At 35.5% G+C, this 5,798-nt stretch overlaps 1 pseudogene; it reads right to left on the bottom strand.

The window, feature by feature from the left end:
* Positions 1-4,070: 4,070 nt before the first annotated feature.
* On the bottom strand, positions 4,071-5,471 carry LOC148553891 (uncharacterized; annotated as a pseudogene).
* Between the last annotated feature and the right edge of the window lie 327 nt (positions 5,472-5,798).

Genomic DNA, 5,798 nt, shown 5'->3' with positions numbered 1-5,798 from the left:
AAGCCGTTTCTGGGTCTGAAATCTTTTGACTGTCTGGATTGGTTTTGAACCATTCTCTAACCTTTTCTGGATAGGCCATTGTTGAATCAAATTGAGACCACCATTTTACGTAACCATGCCTTTGTAGGATTGGAAGTGATTTGGGGTGGCCTGATTTGGCATATTTGTATTGCCAGGAAAATACCCATGCCAGTGAAAAAGTTGAGAAAAATTTTATACCCTTCATCTGTTGGTGAGGGTAGAATTCTGGGATTGGCCCAAAGAAGTCCCATCATTGGTAGAACCAATTTGAAAAAACATAATTGATATTTCTTTTGAAATAGATTAACCATGAATGTTTGTACTGAGTATTTTGAAACCAAAGTACTTTAGTCCAGGCTTCCATGTAGTCCTAATAATTAAAACCTATTGGGTCATAATTTTGAGAAAATTTTTGAATTTTGTTTAAATTGTTCCCAAATTGCTTTGGGGACAAGATTCTGAGGATTTGGATGGTTGAATGGGTTATAAATTCAGGATTGGTTTTGTCTTTGTAATGCTTAATAGACACTGAGTCAGTATCTATTAGGATGAATTCATAAAATTAGCAGGTTTTGTTGGGTGCCAAAGGCCTGAAGTGGAAACCAGTGAGAAAAATTTTTGGGATGACTTTGTTTGGTGAGCTATCCCAAAATTCAGACTCCATATGGATAATGTTTGAGGTCTTGTTTGTGGACATGTAATTGGTTTGGGCTTTTTGTTTTTTGATGGTGCTTGAGGATGTTTGGGGTGATTGGGTAATAGCTTTTTCTTTTGGGTTTTATATTACTGTTTTTTGGCTGGCCATTTGGGATATCAGTTGAGTTATGTCGATTTCTTCATCTAACTCACTACAAATGTCGGCCCAAGATTTTTTGTTGAGTTTTGTGAGACCTTGGTCTTGTAGAGCCAGGATGGTTTCGATTGGGAAGGCGTAGTCTGCCATAGTTTGTTTGGATTGAGTGATTGCTGGTTCAATTGATTGTTGGGCTGAGCCTTTGGAGGATTATTGGGTAGGTTGTTGGGTAGAAGACCCAGTTAGGGTGCTAGACCCTGATTTTCTGATTGGCCCAGGTAGAGCTAGGCGGATGCCTCTGCCTTTAGCAGAGGCTAAAGTTGCCTTTCTAGGCATCGTCATGTCCGTGCTTGTCTCCCTGCAGATATTCACATGTGAGAAAATCAGGGAGAGAATTTGAGTTACCCTTGATGTGCTCAATATCAAAATCAAAGACACTTAAAATGGCTTGCTATCTGGCAAAAATTTGTTTTGATGCGAGATTTTTAACATCATTTTGTAAAACATCTTTGGCCGATTTGCAGTCAACTCGGACTAAAAATTTTTGATTGAGTAAATCAGACTGAAATTTTGTGATACATAAAACGATGGCTAAAATTTCTTTTTTGATGGTGGAATAGCTCTGTTGAGTATTATTCCAATGCTTTGATGCGAATTCAATGATACATTCTTTATCATGCAGTTTTTGTTTCAAAATACCACCATACCCTAAGTCAGATGCATCTGTTTCAATAATTTTGAATGCATGAGGAACAGGTAGGTAAAGGCAAGGGAGATTGCGAACTTTGGTTTTGAGAAATCTGATGATGTCAGAATGTTTGTCCGTCCATGGCGGAGAATTTTTCTTAAGCCTATCATGAAGAGGCTTAATGAGATTGTTAAGATTTGGGATAAAGTCCGAGACATAATTAAGGCATCCTAGGAACCTCTGGAATTGAGGTTTGTCAAGGATATAGTCTGGGAATTTTTCTGCAAACAGTATTGATCGTTTGATAGGGGTTATTGTTCCTTGGGAAATCATATGACCAAGAAAACGAATTTTTGTTTGGAAAAGGACAATTTTTGATTTTGAAACAGCAAGTCCGTTCTTCTGGATGATGTACATAAAGGTTTTAACACGTTTGAAATATTCTCCTAAAGTTTGGGAGAAGATTAGGACATCATCTATGTAAACGATTGTGAAGTTTGAGTATGGGTTAAAAATATCATTCATGATTTTTTTGAAATTCAGATGGGGCATTTTTCAGACCAAACGGCATTACATTCCATTCATATTGTCCAAATGGGACTGTAAATGCAGTTTTGTATCTGTCAGAATCTTTAATCTGAATTTGCCAAAAACCATATTTCATATCAAACTTTGAAAAGATATTTGCTGAGTTTAATCTATTGAGTAAATCTTTTTTGTTTGGAATAGGATAACGAATCTATTGCAAAGCTTGATTTAAAGGTTTGTAATTGATGACAAGTCTGGGGGTTCCTCGCTCTATCTCAGCTTGCTTATTTACATAAAAAGCTGAGCAAGACCAAGGACTTTTGCTAGGACGGATTAATCCTTTATCCAAAAGATCTTTAATTTCCTTTTGACAATGCTGCAAAAGCTGCTCATTCATTTGAATGGGGCGGGCTTTTGTAGGGATTTTTTATTCTTTGAAATCCTTTTCATAGGGAAGATCAACAACATGTTCTTTCCTATTCTAGAATGCATGAGGCAGATCCGAATAGATAGAGTTCTTAATTTGATTCAAAAGGTTCTTAATTTTATCTTGAATTTTTGGCTGGGAAAGTTGAGATTCAAGAGTTTTAAAAGAGATTTCTTCCTTCAAAAAACAAATTTGTTTGGTCTTGGATTCAATTAGCTTTAAGGATTTTTAGGTTGGTGAGTCTAAGAATTCAAAGAAGGTTACCTGCCCTCCTACAAAAGAGGTAAGTCCAGGAAAATCCGCTAGGTAAGAAAACAAAAGGATTATGAAAGGTGTCCCTAAGACTACATCATTTTTAATATCCTTTTCTATGATGAAATTGGTGGGAATCCTAAGATTACCCTTTTCAACAAAAGCATCGGTTATTTTGAATTTGATATTTAGTCTTTCACCCGTTATCGAGCTAAGACGTTCAGTAGTCTTTTCAAAATATTTCGTGGGGATCAAACCTTCCTTAATACAATTTGATATGAACACGATGTTTCATAAAAGAGAATACATTTATTATTCTCAGGATTTCTTTTCCCTCATTGTCGTTAGAAACTTCATTTTCTTGTTTGTTAGAAAACTCAGTTTGGTTTATAAGAGGATCAAGTTCTTAATCACCAGTTTCTTCCTCTTGCATTAGTTGTGAGAGAATGAGTTGATGATTGTCTTGATTTCTTTTGATTTCCTGGATTTCTCTTTTGAGGTTGTTAACCTCAGTCTGGAGATCCTGGATGGTTATAGGATGAATAACTTATTTTTCTAATTTTTTGAAAATAGGTTTGACATCATATTTATTGCTAAGGACCAAATTTTTGGGTTTTTTCTCTTTTTGTAAAGATTTTTTTAATTTCAAAAGAAAATTTTTCTTTTGTTCAGGATCACCAATAGCCTCTATAGCATCAAACAAGAGATCTTGATCTTTGGATAAAACACTAATCTGCTTAACATCGGAATCTGAGGATGATTCAATATCATCTACTTGGATGTTGTTGATATCATCCGAAGATTCTCGTCCAGAGTCATTATCTGAACTTTCAATTAAAAGATTGTTAATCTGATCCTCAATCTGAGGATCAAGGTTCAGATTATTAATCTTTCTTTTTAACCTACAATATTTGCTAACATGTCCTGGTTTTTTACATGTATAGCAAATAATGGAGTTTTTCTGTGGATACTTTTGAAAATTCTTTTGAAAAATTTTTTCATTCTTAGAATTTTGAAAACCTTTTCTAGATCTCCTAAAATTTTTTTTCAGGATTGGGCTTAAAAACCTTTTTATTGGATGGTCTCTTAGATTTCCTTGGATGGCAAGCAGGAAGACCGAATTGTTCACAGAAAGTTCCCAGATCGATACGATTCTGTGTTTTTTCTCGAGCAAGTTGCCATTGGATTTTGTCATCTTGACAAATCTTTAGAGCAACCTTTTGGATAAAAGAAATAGGTTGTCTATAACTTAACTCGTCATAGGGTATTATCCCGTCTGGAGTTAAGCTGCGAATTTTGTCCCTTACTTTATCTCCCAGGAATTTGGGAAGTCCTGCAAGGAATTTTTCTTTCCAGAAAGGCTATTGACTGTCTTTTCTGGTATAGACCCTAGTAAGAAAGGTGTCTTTATACCATCGAAAGTCAGACAAAGTTTTGCACCTTAAATTGGAAAGTAATTCAGCAGAACGATCTTTCCAAAGAGATGGGTCACCAATGAAGTGGCTGGCTATAGTAAAGATTAAGGTGTTGACAGCATCAGGGATAGGTTCCCCGTCGTCACTAATGATGGGTTCATTTTGATCATTGACTTTTATGGCAGAAAAGATTGAGTGTTTTTGGTTATCAGAAAGGTAGTTATCCCACCATCCTTTGAGTTGACCACTGAACCCAGAAACAATAACGTTGGCTATTACTTCTTTAGAGGTTTCATGAGCAGCTTGGTAAGCTGTGCCTACCATAGTCATATGCTGAAGCATACTCATAATGTTATATTCGGTTTTGCCGTCTATGTTCTATTCATAGACATTATTGGCATTGAAGCTGACAAAATCTAGTTCTCTTTCTTTGAGAGCTAGATCCGAGGAGGAGACACGATTATAACCGTATGCAGAAGGTTTGGTTAGGCCCTTCCACTGGGTTATAGAGTTGGTCATAATTGGGCTGACTTTAAGGGATGATTTGCCCGAATCATCACTCTGATCAGAGGAAGATTCATTGGAATTATGGCCAAGGGCATTAATGGCCTTGGATGAGCGAGTTTGAATACGAGATGTAGATTCACCAGAGTTTGTAGGAGTTTCAGGGATAGTAGTAAAACGATTTAAAAGTTGGTCGATCTTTTGCATGACTTCTGAATCACTAGATTGTTGTTTTAAAATAGAGGTTTTAAGACTCTGTTTTGCCTTACTACTCATTTTGAAAGGTTTAAAAAGGGGTTTCTCAATACTTTTAGAAGTAGAAGCTTCAAAAATATTTTTCAAAGAGAAACTAGATCCTGGAGATGAAAGGTTGTCACCCAAGCATTGTAAAAATCTATTGGTATAATTTGATTGCTCAATAAGATTTTTAATATCTTTTGGGGTGACAGCTTCATCTACATTCTTTGATTTAAAAGGAGAGGCCATAACAGGGTTATGTCCTTCCGTATTTGAAATAATAAAAGCTCCTTTTGGAGGAAACTCAGATCTAACTAAGTTTCCATCTTTGACTTTCCAAGTTGAAATAATATTTGCTGAAAGCGAAGTTTGTTTAGTTTTGAAAGGATAATCAATATAATTTTTTATGGAATAAGCATGAAACCATTCAAAGAAAGGAATATGCATTTTAACATCATTTAGAAAATTGTAGTATTTTTCTTTGAATGACGAAATTTGAGTAGCTGTATACGTACGTAAATACCATTCTCTGTTGAGGTCATACTCCTTAGAGTAAAGGTTTTTACGTAAAGCTTCTCTGTTTATAACAAATTTTGTGCTACTCATTGGGCACCATAGAAGAGTATGTTGGAGATTGAATAGAAGATTCTACTTCAACTTCAACATCATCATCGGTTTGGTAAACCGCTTGAGAGATGTTTGAATTATTTTGTAATCCCGAAATATGAATTTCAGAATTTACGGGTCTTGAAATTTTTGAAAACTGGGATTGAGAAGTCACTGAAAAGGATCTTCTTGCTGAAGCAAAATCATTAGATGTTTCTGCTTCAGATCTAGAGGAAAAAGAGTTTTGTCTATCAAAGAAAATCTCTACTTTCCCTGATTCATCCTGTTTTATTTCTCGTAAGAGAGGTGCTTGTCTGGGTAGAAATG

Source organism: Arachis ipaensis, chromosome B7, assembly GCF_059453495.1.
Source record: "Arachis ipaensis isolate K30076 ecotype BB chromosome B7, ASM5945349v1, whole genome shotgun sequence".
In the NCBI taxonomy this organism is placed as follows: Eukaryota; Viridiplantae; Streptophyta; class Magnoliopsida; order Fabales; family Fabaceae; genus Arachis; species Arachis ipaensis.
The sequence above is the reverse complement of the archived record's forward strand: the minus strand, read 5'-3'. Positions and strand labels throughout refer to the sequence as shown.